The sequence below is a fragment of the Urocitellus parryii genome, chromosome 12, assembly GCF_045843805.1.
Source record: "Urocitellus parryii isolate mUroPar1 chromosome 12, mUroPar1.hap1, whole genome shotgun sequence".
Classification (NCBI taxonomy): Eukaryota; Metazoa; Chordata; class Mammalia; order Rodentia; family Sciuridae; genus Urocitellus; species Urocitellus parryii.
Window position 1 is genome coordinate 60654648 of NC_135542.1, and position 13752 is coordinate 60668399.

At 40.4% G+C, this 13752-nt stretch overlaps 1 non-coding gene across 1 annotated transcript; it reads left to right on the plus strand.

The window, feature by feature from the left end:
- Positions 1-394: 394 nt before the first annotated feature.
- LOC113194692 (small nucleolar RNA U3) lies at positions 395-608 on the plus strand. The gene has a single exon (XR_003302327.1). It is a non-coding gene; the product is annotated as a small nucleolar RNA U3 (small nucleolar RNA).
- The last annotated feature ends 13144 nt before the right edge of the window (positions 609-13752 follow it).

Consider the following 13752-nt stretch of genomic DNA (forward strand, 5'->3'; position numbering starts at 1 on the left):
TCTTCAGAGATCAAAAGTCCTGCTAGAGGATAAAGCATACCAAAGCCATAGAGAAACGTTAGTTTTGGCAAGATGAGCAAAGAGAAGTGGGAAGAAAGTAAGCAAACAAAATATAGAGAGGAAATTCTACCTTGACTCTCTTCACAGAAGTTTCATTGAAAAACAACAAACAATCAGTCAGCAGTCTTTTTATATCATTGAACAAATAATTAAAAGAAAAATATTCAAAATGAGCGACCTCTGCAGGCTCTGCCCTTTGCAACACGTGAAACTCTGAGGCTAGAAAATTTTATGGAATTTAATTTCTTCGGTAATTAAGAGAAGGCCAAATGTCATGCTAACAGCCTCAGGTGGAATGGCATTTCCCTTCTAGGTAAAAAATAGACTCACTCTGAAGCCCATACTGGCAGGGACCATTTCTATGATTTATTATTAGAGATGTTTCTCTGAACATATAGGGCACCAGAAGCCACAGAAATGAGGTGTAGAGTTCTCTCCTGAGTGTGAAGTCCATCTTCAGTGAGGGTTTCATTGCAATTGTCATTGCCAATGGTGACAGTTTTTCTTTTCCTTATTTTTTCAAGTGGAGAAAATTCAGTCTGAGTGCTTGGGTTTAAAAAATAAAGCAAAATAAGGAGAGAGAGAGAGAGAGAGAGAGAGAGAGAGAGAGAGATATTAAGGGGAAGGGGAAGAAATGAAAGAAAAGAAATATACTTACTCTTCTTCAGTGTGGATATTCCATTGAGTCAAAATCCATCCCTGAAACAACAATTCAATGGCCTTTAATAAATATATCAAGTCCAGTACTCCACCAAAGAGGATAAGAAGTCATTCAGCCATTTTCCCAATGGAAACAGCAGAAATGCCCCTCAAATCTCCCACCACAGTTGCCAATTTCCATTGATTTTAAAAAAATAAAACCTTATTGGTTTAGAGAACAATAATGCCATTTGCAAAGTTGACTATAGAATGATAACATTTCTTCTTTCCTTAGCACATATGCCTCCAAAAAATGATAAACACAAGCAAAGAGCAGAAAAGATCTTTCATTTCAAATTTACTGAGGTCAGAATTAGGACTCCAGTAGCTGAGTGATATACAGTCTATAGTGTTAGTTCTTTTGCGAGCAGAACTCATGTCAATAGAATAAGGTAAATAAGGTGAATTAGGATTCATAGTGAAAGCTCTAGAAATCTGCCCTGTACAGTCTGGCAGTTTAAGCCCAACTGTAGCAGTTGGCCTCTGCCCAAAGAAAGAAGTCCAACTGCATCCTCTACCTGGGTGCACCTGAATTTATGCCTCATTTCTTTGCTTGCTCCATGCTCTGTGAAACTGATCTGAGTATATTTCATTTTCATTGAGAGAAACCCAACTCCAGGTCACAAAAATCAATAAGAGCCCTGTATTCAGTTTGGCTGCAAAGTTAGAGAACAAGGTGAGAAATGGTCCCTACGTTAATAAAAGGAAATAGAACACACACATATATGCTTGCCCACATTCAGGTGTCTGAACTCACTTCCATATGGGCTGCCAGACAAAACTAATTGTAAACCAAGCTGGTGGACAGTACAGAGGGTGATTAGTTGTCATGCACATAATAAGAATGTCTCCCCTCTCCTCCCAAAGGTAAGGAAAGATAAAAAAAAAGTAATGTGAATGAGATCTGAGGGTATCACCAAGGGCAATAATTCCCATCTTTTTTTAAACATCAGTATGGTTTCTTTTCTTCTTATTTATTTTTTTAACTTTATTTATATTTTATGTGGTGCTGAGGTTTGAACCCAGTGCCTTCCACATATTAGGCAAGCCCTCTACCACTGAGTCACAGCCCTAGTCCCAGTAATGCCCATCTTGTGCTGAGATTTAAGTCACTTGATATATCATTTGAAAAATGTGGACATAGATATACCTATAGCACACGAAGGGAGAGTGAGGGAAATTTTTAAAATTTTTAACCTGTTATAAAGTGAAGAGAGCATTCCTGTCCTAAGGTCTCAGACCAGGGTCCTTTCTTTGGAAAATATCTCAAAATTTTATAGCAATTATAGGTAACACATGTAATCACCCATGCATGGTGCAGGGTAGGTGGATGTTTAATTGAAATATCCCAGGGAGTTAAGGCTGCAATTGAGGAAATTGACTTTTGAGAGCAAGTGCAAAGAAATCCTCACTTGCTGTCAGATTTGCCTGTGAATTCTCAGTACTGGAGTAATCTCACAGGCTGGAAAGACTTTGCTCTGGATACAGTATCAACAATCTCCCAGATTCTGGGATAAAACTCCCAGAAGCTCAGACTGTTCCCTCATATCTGTCTCCACAGATTCAAGAGAACAAACCTTTATCCACATGCCAATATCTCACTGAAACATTCCTGAGCCGAGATGTCTTCTGGTTGCCCTTCTCCTCCGGGAAAAATAGGAAACTCATTTGGACCTTCTGGTCTCCTCTGAAAAATTCTGGGAGTGACTTTTTCGTCTGAGGTGTTAAGGCAAGAGAATGTCCCTACTAGAGTAAGAGCAGAGCTGACCCCACCACAATGCTAAATAATTTCTGTATTAACTACATGTAATCTTCACAGCAAACCTTGAAGAAGAGCCAATGCTTTTCTTATTGTGCAGATGGGAAAACTAAGACACATGGAGGCCAGTGACTTGTCCAATGCTGTGTAGCTCAGGCATGTGCTGTTGAGCCTCTGAAGTGTGTGTGTGTGTGTGTGTGTGTGTGTGTGTGTGGTTTATGACCAGCCAGTTCTTTGCAGCTCTTGAACTAGGTAACTAAAGCCACTAGGAAAGACTACTTCCATGCAAACATCCAAACAAAGAGTATGGCCTAACTTGCTTGGGCCTGGCAAGGCCCTTCCTGATGCTCCTAACATGTCTGTCCCCAACACATGTTCCTGACAATGTGCTCCTGGACACATATATTGTAGATTCATGGGGTTTTTTTGTGTGTTTGTTTGTTTGTTTTTTCACTTCTGACTATAGCAGAACTCTTTCTCCTTTCTAGCTGAACATCTGCCTCTCAAAGGTCATTTTAGGAACATTCTTTCTACCCTTGCTATATGGTAGTAAGAAAACAGACATTCAAGACAGTTTTGAGCATGAATCCTGGGCCACTGACATAGGACCTCAAGTTCAAAATGTAATCAGACATTACTAGCTAACCCAGCACAGAGATGTAGTGCAGAGAAGGTACAGTTCTGGGTCAAAGAAGCAGTGTTAACTCATCCTGAGGTATGACTGTGATGAATTGAAAACCCAAGCTGATCACATGGGTCAGGCCATCGAGGATACAAAGTCCTCTAAGAGGAACTAATGTCCCAAGTGACAATTCCCACTGTCACTTGGGAATTGTCATCAGCATCTGTGAGAACTTCCAGAGAAGAGGCCTTTTCTACCATGCTCTGGGGCAATGGTTCCAAAATAGAGCTTGTGTCCCATGGCCCTCATCTTCTTTTGTCCTTGTCTCTCCATTTCTCTTGCCTGGGAGATGGCTGACTCCAGAACTTCTTCCTCCACCTTTATGCCCTAGGCAGGGAGCTGAGATAAGGGAATCAGAAGAGCTTTCATGATAAGAGCCCTGACCAGCCAGGCCGGGGACCAGTTTCGCTGCATGTTACATTGGCAGTGATCCACACTGGTCCAGAAGAATCCCAGCTGCTGAGTCAAGATGGTGCCCACATGTCTAGAGCTGCTGGGAAACAGGGAACTGGAGTGTGGTCCTGCTTCAGTGTGCCAGACCAAGTTTGCGGTAAGCATTGTGTACTCAGCTCTCAGCATCTCTACCCAGATAAGTGCTCTGAGATGGACGGGGCTGGACAGCTGAAAGCTTTTGAATATAGGCACTGTGAATGGAGACAGGTTGATCTCTTGAAGAGGATTGAACTTAACATCTGCCTCTTTCCGAAAAGTAGGTTTTCTGGAATTCTACTCTAGGGACTGAAGGAAATAAACTCAGTTATAAAAACTATCTCAGTTATAAAAACTCCCTTACAATGTGCTCTAAAACTGGAAATGATTCAAATGACCATCAGTAGGTGGCTGGATAATGAAATCGTGGTGAATCTATACAATGGAATATTTACTCAGCAATAAAAAGGAATGCATTACATTATTATGTTTGAGAGCATGGATGAATCTCAAAATAATTGTGCAGAGTGAAGAAGTCAGATGAAAGAGAGGCCTTATGGTACAATTCCATTTATATAAAGTTTTAAAAAATACAAATGAATCTCTACTGACAGAGAGTACGTGAGTGGTTGTCTGAGGATAAGGATGTGGGCCAGGGAGAAGCAGGAGGGAGGGGCAGCGGGGAACTTTCAGGGATGATGGATTATTCATAATGGATTATTCATGGTCATTTCATAGACATAAACATATATCAAAACTTTTCAAAGTATACATATCCGTGCTGGTTGGCTTTTTATCACTTGACAAAGTACGTGAGATAAACAAAGGAGGAAAGATTTATTTTGGCTCACAGTTTCAGAGGTTTCAATGCATGGTCACTCGTCTCCATTGTGTCTGGGCCTGTGGTGAGGCAGGACATCGTGGCAGGAGGGCAAGCGAGAAGAAAGCTATTTTTACCTTGTGGTGTCCAGAAAGCAGAGAAAGAAAGAGAGATGAAGGATCCAGAATCTCCATAGACCATTCAACATCACACCTTCAGTGACCTATTTACTCCAACTAGGCCACCCCTAAAGTTTCCCCCACCTCCCAATGATTCCAACAACTAGGGACCAAGCCTTTGACACATGAGCCCTTGGGGGACATTTTAGATCCAAACTCTAACAGTATGGAATATGGGTAGTATATTGCACATCAACAGCACTTCAAGAAAGCTGTAAAAAGAGAGGCAGAATATATACAAGGTGCTTCATACTGCGCCTGGCATCTGGTCTGTGCTAGATCAATTAGAGCTACATTATCATTTCCACCCAGTTGAGTTCAGCAGGAATGTTCTCCCATACAAGGAACATCTATTCTCCTCCAGAAACATTTGAAACCTCAGAACCTCCCCTGGCCATCCTGCCCCTGCTCATTTGTAAAAATAAGAAAGGTTGCCTGGGGTGCGTTTGAGAGGTTCCAGGGAGACCACCTGGACATGACCAAATTCCCACTGTACCCCTAAACCTTGGTCCATTAGTGATTCCTTTCTCAATTAAATGTTTATTTTAAAAAATACACACCTAAATATGCCTTGACCGGAATAAATAGTTTTCAATTTCTTTTTCTTCTAGAAAGAAAGAAAGGGAACGGCCAGACAGTATTGGATCAGACAGTGAAATACCGACAAGGAGAAATTTTTTTTCTCAAAGATGGATCTCAGTAAGTTTGCTATTTGGGGGTCATTATCTCGTAAAGGCATTGGTAGCCTCTGTATTTGTATCAGTGAAATATGGGGAGAGTGTTTCAATCTGCTCTGAGGATCAGCATCTGGCACTCCTCAAATCCATACAGAAGGTTCTGGACAAAAAAGGGAAATTTGGGCTGCTATTTTAATTAAGTGAAAGTCAATCTGATACTTCACTAATTTTTAACTTCCTAATTTTCTAGGCCCCTAAATTCAGTCTCTTGGTTACTGGACAAGCAAGTTGTTTTTGCTCACTTATTTTGCTATTTTTCTCTGAAGCTTTTTCTGTCTTTCCAAGAGCTGGGATGCTCGATTTAGTTTCAAAGAGAAGAATCATAAAATCAATCAGAGAAGATCAACTATTAAAAACTGAAACCCAAAGCATCCAGAGGCCTGTGCCTGGACTCGACCACCTCAGGCCAGCTCTGGCAGGTTCTCTGGCCCCTGATGGCAATGTTGATTGTTCCACCTGATCAGGTGCCTGACTCGGGGACTCCACCTACACCTGCATGTGAGTCAGTGCCCATTCAGACCCCCAGACGTCTTAGATGATGAAGGACTGACCTGCCTGTAGGAGGGGCCACCCCCTCATACACACACACCCCTGGTGGGCTTAGGAAGCTGTGGCAGAGGTTTGCACCCACCTCAGCAATATCACAAGGAAGAAGACAGAAGTCATGGAAGGAAGTGTACACAGAAGTGTCCCCAAATCCTGAGTTAGTCAGCAGCTGATTCATAGCTGACCCTAAGTAAAAGGGCAAAGTCTGCAAAGCACAGTTTTTATTCTACAAATGTTCACTGAACAACTACTGGCACAACAAGCCCTTTGATAAATGTGGAGAAACACAGGTGAATAAGAAACAAGATCCCACAGTGTGACTGGAGCTACAGACTTAACCAACTCAAATGGCAGGCTCTGAGGAGGTGGTCCGCCCCCCAGGGGGCCCCTTCTCCCCCCTGCCAGGTCCCAGCTGCACTTCCATTCTTGGATGATATTATCATCTGTATTCCTCTCAAATCCACTTCTCTCTCACTTGCCCATTCCTCTTGTACTTAATACCTATTTTCTGGGGAAATCTACAGACTGATCACTCACGGATTCTGTTACCTTTTTTCAAAGATGTTTTTTTAAGAAGGTGTCCAGGGTGGGAGGTTGTTCCAGCAGAACAAAACTTTATCCCAAAGAATTGTACCTCTGATAGCAAAATTTCTGTCATGGCAGAATGGCTCAAAATAGACTTTTTAATAGTGACATGATTTTAATATTCTTCTCTCTGGCTATAACCTCCCTTAGCTTGAAAACAATAATATGAAGTAGTTAATGACATTGTATAGGTAAGGATCTAAGACTCAGAAAGTTCTCGTGTCTGATACGAGATCACATTGCCAACAATAAAACAAGACACGCATGAAGTTCTCTGATTGCAAGGCAGGGTCTTTCCCGTGTAACACATGCACTTCCCTCGCTCGCCCCTTTGTAGAAGTCTTCAGGCCATCAGCTGGCTCGAGTTAGGATGGACATGGACTTCAATGGGATAGCCATTTTTATGAGTCTTTCCATAACTCAAACAAGCACCTGGGGTATTGCTTTTCATTTTCCTAAGTGGTCTGCAAAAGTCACTCCTCTTACCTTTTCCTCTGAACCTTGCTAACCTAAGCTCCCATCTCAAACTTTGACATGTTGAAGAGGGATAGTGGCTTATGGCAACATGCCAATGTCCCCTGAGTCCTTGGGTACTGCTTATGGATTAGCCTGTCCTCCCACCTTCCATGAATAGAGGGCTCAGCCTCAGTTGCAGAGAACTTCTCTTAATGGTCCATCAGGGAAAAATACCTCCCCTCTGGTGGCCTTGGCCTAGCCCTGGTCATAAAAAGGGATTTCATACCATTAGTGACTTCCCCTTCACAGTTCGTTAGCATGAAATGTCTTGGCAGCTGAAATGACAAAGGGGACTCCCTCCTCACCAGTGATTTCATGGCGAGAGACAGAAAATACCCTATTCTAAAAGCAGCCATGGAGCAGCTGTATTTGCAGCTTTAATTTGTGGCTCTGACTCAACAGCAAGTCGAGATGCTGGAAAATGCTTGTAGCACCGGTCATCTGGCCACCAGATGGCAAGTTGGATTTAACTTTACACGGTAGGTCTTGTGCATAAACTGGCTGGGTCTGGACACCGGCTTTGTTCACTTTACTAGAAGACTGTGCTACCAAGGCTGAGCTGGAAGTGGTATAAGTTGAAGAGCCTCATATGGTTCCAATAAAAAGTGGTGTGTATGTGTGTGTTTATACACATATGTAGATACATACGTACACATATACTCATATATATTCTTCATATGTATAAAGTATGAATAAATACATGTGTTATTTTTACTCAATATTTTTTATCTGTCTTCCAAAGAGGGTTGAAGTTAGGGATGTATTTGTATTTGAGGTCAGGATGTGAAGATAAAGTATCTTTTCTAGGAAAACTGAGTGTTGTTCCACTGTTGGGGCCATCAAAGACAGGAATTGAAAACAATAAATCCCAAAGTCTTGTGAAACTCATTTAAAATACAAGAAGAGTAAATGATTCTGTTGACTAATTGTCTTCATTGATAACTAAGATGACTCCCATAGCTGCCTCTGTAAGTGTCACAACTCAGGCATTGACCTACCATTCAAATTTCTTCTGCTTTGGACCTATTGGTTTAACTACTGTAAGTAGAGTAGTTAAACTACCAGCCCCACTTCCTCACCAAGAAGAAATGGTCAAATAGAAATGGATGTGGTTTGGTGTGGAATATTATCTCTGCTGTTAACCTAGGGTACAGTACCCTCTATGTACTCTCTAAGATAGCCCAAAAGTGAAGTTAGAAGTGATTTGACTCACTTCTAACAAATATGGAGAAGTGACTGAATATCAGTTCCAAGATGAGATCATATGAAGATTGTGGCTTCCATCTTGAAGGTACAGTCTTTTGCGCTCTTTCCCTTGTTCTCTCTTCCTTCCTCTTCCTCTTACTCCTTCATTCCTGTTCTCTCTGAATACTCCTTCTGTGAAAAGTCTGCTACCATGGTATGAATTAGCTCAGTGGAGAAGGATACAGACCTCCAATAATGATAAGAAGTGAGCCTGGAAATGGGTGCCCTCTTCCATTCTCCTCCTCTCTGGCCTTCTATGAGACCACAGCCCTAAACAACAGTTTGCCTGCAACCTCAAGACAGACTTTGACCCAGCAGCATTTAGTTAAGCTGTGCCCAGATTTTTGAGCCATAGAAACTAGGCTGGAGCCTTCTATGTGAAGCCACTAAGATCTGGTGAACCAGTCAGTAAGCAGCAACAAACAACCAATACAATCAGCAATGGGAGACAAGGTGGTCCCCCATTAACCATTGCAAGGTTAAACCATGGGGCTACAGGACTCAGTATCTAGAACACTCAAGTTATAAACAAATCCTGATTCTGGGGAAGAGTTATTTTAACCTCAAACACCAGACTCACCATGTATAACTCATTATGCTTGGAGGGACCTCATCGGACACACTTCTACTACTAAGTCCCTTTGCTTGTTCAAAGATGGTCCTGCCCAGAGTACTTTTGAAAATACAGAGGCCAGGGACTGGGGCTGTAGTTCAATGGCATAGTGCTTGCCTAGCACTTGTGAGGCACTGGGTTTGATCCTCAGCACCACAGAAAAATAAACTCATGTTGTCGATCTACAAAGAAAAAATAGAGGCCAGAGCCCTATCCTGGGCTTACTAAAATAGAACCTCTTGTATTGGAACTTGAACCTGAATTTCTAGAAGATCATCCTGGTGATTTTGCCATTTAGTTCAGTTTTAAAAACTGCTTGGTTGGGGGAACAACAACAACAACAAAAAATCTTTTCAAGTCATCTTCTATATTGGTTCTTTCTTCTTTATGGCTCTCTTTATGTTAAGGAGGGTTTTGCAGAGATTAGACATTTTGGAAACTGAGTCCCAGGAGTGAATTTAGCATACTTGAGTGTCCTAAATGTGGGTGTCAGCAATTTGCAGGGCTGGGAAAACTGAGCAATACTCCAAAGCTTAATTGTAGCCTTGAATCTATCAAAATAGTCATGGGCTCTACCATAAATCCATGAATGGTTTGTTTTCTAAAAATTTAAACAAGCAATGATGTGTTGCTCAAACCAAATATTTTCAGAGACACCATGGTATGGGGAAGGAGACATTGGGATTAGTGTCAGAAGAACAGGGTTTAGGTGGTGGCTCCTCTACTGACAGCTGTGTGACCTTGAGAAAGTTAACTAAGTTTCGTTTTCTTCTGGTTTAATTTAAATGGTTTATATATACTTTTGTTATAAACCGGGACCATAATATTATATAAGTCCCTTTGCTTGCTTTTTTTGCTCAACATTATATTCTTAAAATCTTTTCATGTCATTAAAAGTACTTCAAAAACATTTTTAAGGGCTCCATAATATTCCATTTTGTAGATCTATTAGAGCTATTTTCCTGTGGTTAACCCTTTAGGCCATTTCCTAGGTTGCACCATTAGAAAGAACATTGTGAGAAACATCTCTGGATATAAAATTTGTCCACACTTCTTATTACTTCCTTAGAAGGAAATCTCAGAAATAAAATTACTGTTTCCAAAGGTCTGAATACTTTTAAAGGCCTAATACACATTGCAAATTGTTCTTTGGAAAGGTTCAATGTGTACTTCTACCAGAAGAAAGAGAATTTCTATCTCAGTGCAACCTTGCTAACATAAGATATGACCTATTTTTAATATCTTACTAGCTGGGTGGCATACATATTTTCACTAGTTTGATGGTTAAAACTTGCTTTCTTGGTACTTTTAAATATATATATATATTACATGCCAGTAAGATCAAATACTTTTCCTACATTAATGAGATATTCTTCACTGGTAAAATGAGAATAATATTCCCTACTCATTGAGATATTGGAAACATTGAGGGAAAGATAATTGTGAATACTTTTAAGAAATGCAATTATATAATACCTTTAAAGACATAACTATTGTGATCTCAATTTAATTGAGAGTATGTCAATCTCTGAAGCCTCCTTCATCCCATACATTTTCATGTCACATAACCAGAGACAAAGCATTAAGGGCTGTAATGGAGGAATGCTCAAATGACAAATGCACTCACGCAGCCTGAATGGCTATTTCCACGTTGTCACTTTTGATTATGGTAGGGTTGGGGCTAGGGTGACTTGGTCGATGGTATTTTAGTTTGGGCCTCCAGTTACTTAACAGCCACTCTGCATAGCCACTTCCTTCCCCTTTGTGAGCCTCATCCCTGAGTCATTGTTCAGCTGTGGGTAGCAGCAGCAGTAGGTTTCTCAGAGTGAGTACCAAGAATCACCCGCTTCAACATACCCTAGGAATGGGTCTACCTACATGTAGAAAGTGCTTGCTTTTAACACACAAAATAAGAGCAGCTCTAAGGGAAAGCTATAATCCCCCAAATTTCTATATTAAGTGGATGATTATGATTACTCTTTCAACTTGACTCTCTTACTTATTGAAAAAGAAAAATTAAGAAATAAAAACAAAAATGATGTTAAAAGTCCAAATATACAGGGAGAATTTTTCGACAAATTCACTATCAAGCATTAAAGATGTTCAATAACATGGTTTCTCGAGGGGAAAAAACAAGGTGGATTTAAACGTAATCCATGTTCAGTCAAACTATACCTTCACACTCAGAAGCCTGGAGTTAAGCTCTCCTCTTTTCTCTAGGCTGTCTTTTGTGCCTGGTGATAGCAATGGGGGTGAAAGTTGTAAAGGTAGACTCTGTTCTTTCTTATTTATAACTAAAATATAAAAATGAGTACTTGGAGACCACTTGTACAAGTGCCTATAAACCCAGAGCAAAGAATTTTGCCTTAGTAGCTCTAAATAGAAGATTATTTTTTCTTCCAAATATATGGAAGAACTTAAAAGGCATATTGTGTACATAATTATACAGTTTGTGCTTCAATTCAATGGGAGTTTGGGCTTGAGTATGGACTGCAAAGTTAGGCATTTTGGATTCAATTTGCTTTGGTATATCTTTCTCAGATAGGACTTCATGTTATTTATACAATTTCATGGTGTCTCTACAGACTTGTAATTTATTATTGTCCTATGAAATTTTTTTTTATTTTATTTTACTTTTTTATTTTTTTATTGTCGGTCGTTCAAAACATTACATAGTTCTTAATACATCATATTTCACAGTTTGATTCAAGTGGGTTATGAACTCCCAATTTTACCCCGTATACAGATTGCTGTATCACATCAGTTACCCTTCCATTGATTGACAAATTGCCTTTCTAGTGTCTGATGTATTCTGCTGTCTGTCCTATTCTCTACTATCCCCCCTCCCCTCCCCTCCCCTTTTCTCTCTCTACCCCTTCTACTGTAAATCATTTCTTTGATTTGTATTATCTTGTCTTACTATGAAAATTTTTATGCAATAAATACTGAAAATAAATAAAGAAAAGGGGGGCAAATCAGCTTCTTAGTCTTTTTCAATGAGATTGAGTCCTTTTGTCAAAAGTAGCTCAGTTACTAAATACTTTCTGATTACCAGGATTGTATGACGAGCACCTGCAGCTCCCTGGAGTGAGGGTCCCTGCAATGCTCAGGAAGCACTTGCTAGGGAAGCCTGACAGTATTGCCCTCCTCCCATCCAGGTTTGTAGGACTGAAGAAGATTCAGCCATGGGTCAGTGTGGTGCTGGGTTTACCATGGTGCATGTTCCCCTAGCTCATGGCTGGCTTAGAACAACCATGACCAATGGATACTGAAAGCATGACAGATGATTCACAATGAAGGAAAAATCACCAAGAAATTCACCCATTTGGAGTTGACCATTACTGATCTTTTGTCCCTTAAATGACAACATCCGATTCTTTGGAATGGGGCAAATTCAAGTTAGGACCTTTGTGCTTCATTCACATTTTCCTTGCTGCAAGTTCTCTGGTCAGTGCAGAGCATGTACCAGGATTTCTTCCACTTTCACATTAGAAATACTATTAATGTTAAATAATAATAACAACTACTAGTGTTTATGGGAACTCACTAAGTGCTAGACACTGAGGCACAATGAGAAGTAAGTGATAATACGCAACGCCTCAGTAAGGTAGGTGCTGTCATTGTCCCATTTGATAGACGAAAACCTAGCTCTGCCAGGTCAGATAATTTGCCAAGCACTGACCTAGGAATGGGCCCAGTTGGAATTCAGGCAAAGTCAAATCCCAGAGTCCCTGCTTCTCATGATGACTGCAAGTGGTATAGACTACTTACTGTTCTGTACACAGACATTAAATGGTTCACTGGACTATACTGTTTTTCCTTTCTTTTTATCATAGACTGAAGCAAGAAGCATCCAACTTATTGGGAGATGTGCTACAGATATAAGGTTGGCGTTTTGTGTTTAATCGTTCACAGCACAGATTTTCACTTTCCAGTGCTAACTGGGATGGACAAACCAAATGGAAAGTAAGAAAAACATTTCTTTCCCTACGTACCCTAAAGGAAGGGTTCCATGGAAAGTTGAGAGAACTACATAGTCCAGGACAAAAACATCAAGAAGTTTGATGTCCAGGATTCTCCCAAAGCCTCATGTCTCTCTATCCATGAAGTCAAGAAGACTTAGTCATCCATGACCTTCTGTGGCCAGATCCTACCCCACCAAGACTGTTCCCTGAGAAAATATCTATTTAGGTTGCCAGGAACAGAAAATTCTAATGTTGTATGGCTTTAGACAATTTAGTCAATTTAGTTGTCTGATCAAATGAGGCACCTGCACGCACTGACTCCTCTCCCTCTGACTTTCATGACTTATAATTCAATTTGCTTCAGGCAATTTCTTCCTCAGGCCTTCATGGCTCGAGTTTATGCTCAGTTCTTCTCAAAATCACCTCTCATTTGCAAGTCTGCTTCCCTCCTTCACTTCTGCTTACTCCATTTATAAGCCTATGAGTGATCCTAGTAAGTTAAGGCTTCAAGTTATAAAAGCGGTGCTAGAGACACATCTGCCTTAAAGAAGAGACAAAATAAATAGGGAAATATAATTTGAATCATATGAAAATGAGACTATGAGCCTATGGAGTTGGAAGCATCCATTGAACCTTTTTAGAGTCTCCCTTTACAAATAACTTAGTTTAGCATCAAAGAGTCTCCAGTTTGGAAAAGATCTCAGAGGTAACCTGACCTACCAACCAGCTGCTGTTTGCCTGCCCTTTATATCATTTACATATGCTTTTAAAAACAAGGGTACTCATTAAACTAAAAAGCTTCTGCACAGCTAAGGAAATGATTAAGAACGTGAAGAGAGAGAGTTACAGAAGGGACAAAATCTTGGCCAGCTACTCCAAAATATACAAAGAACTCGAAACACATAAAACCAAAAAAC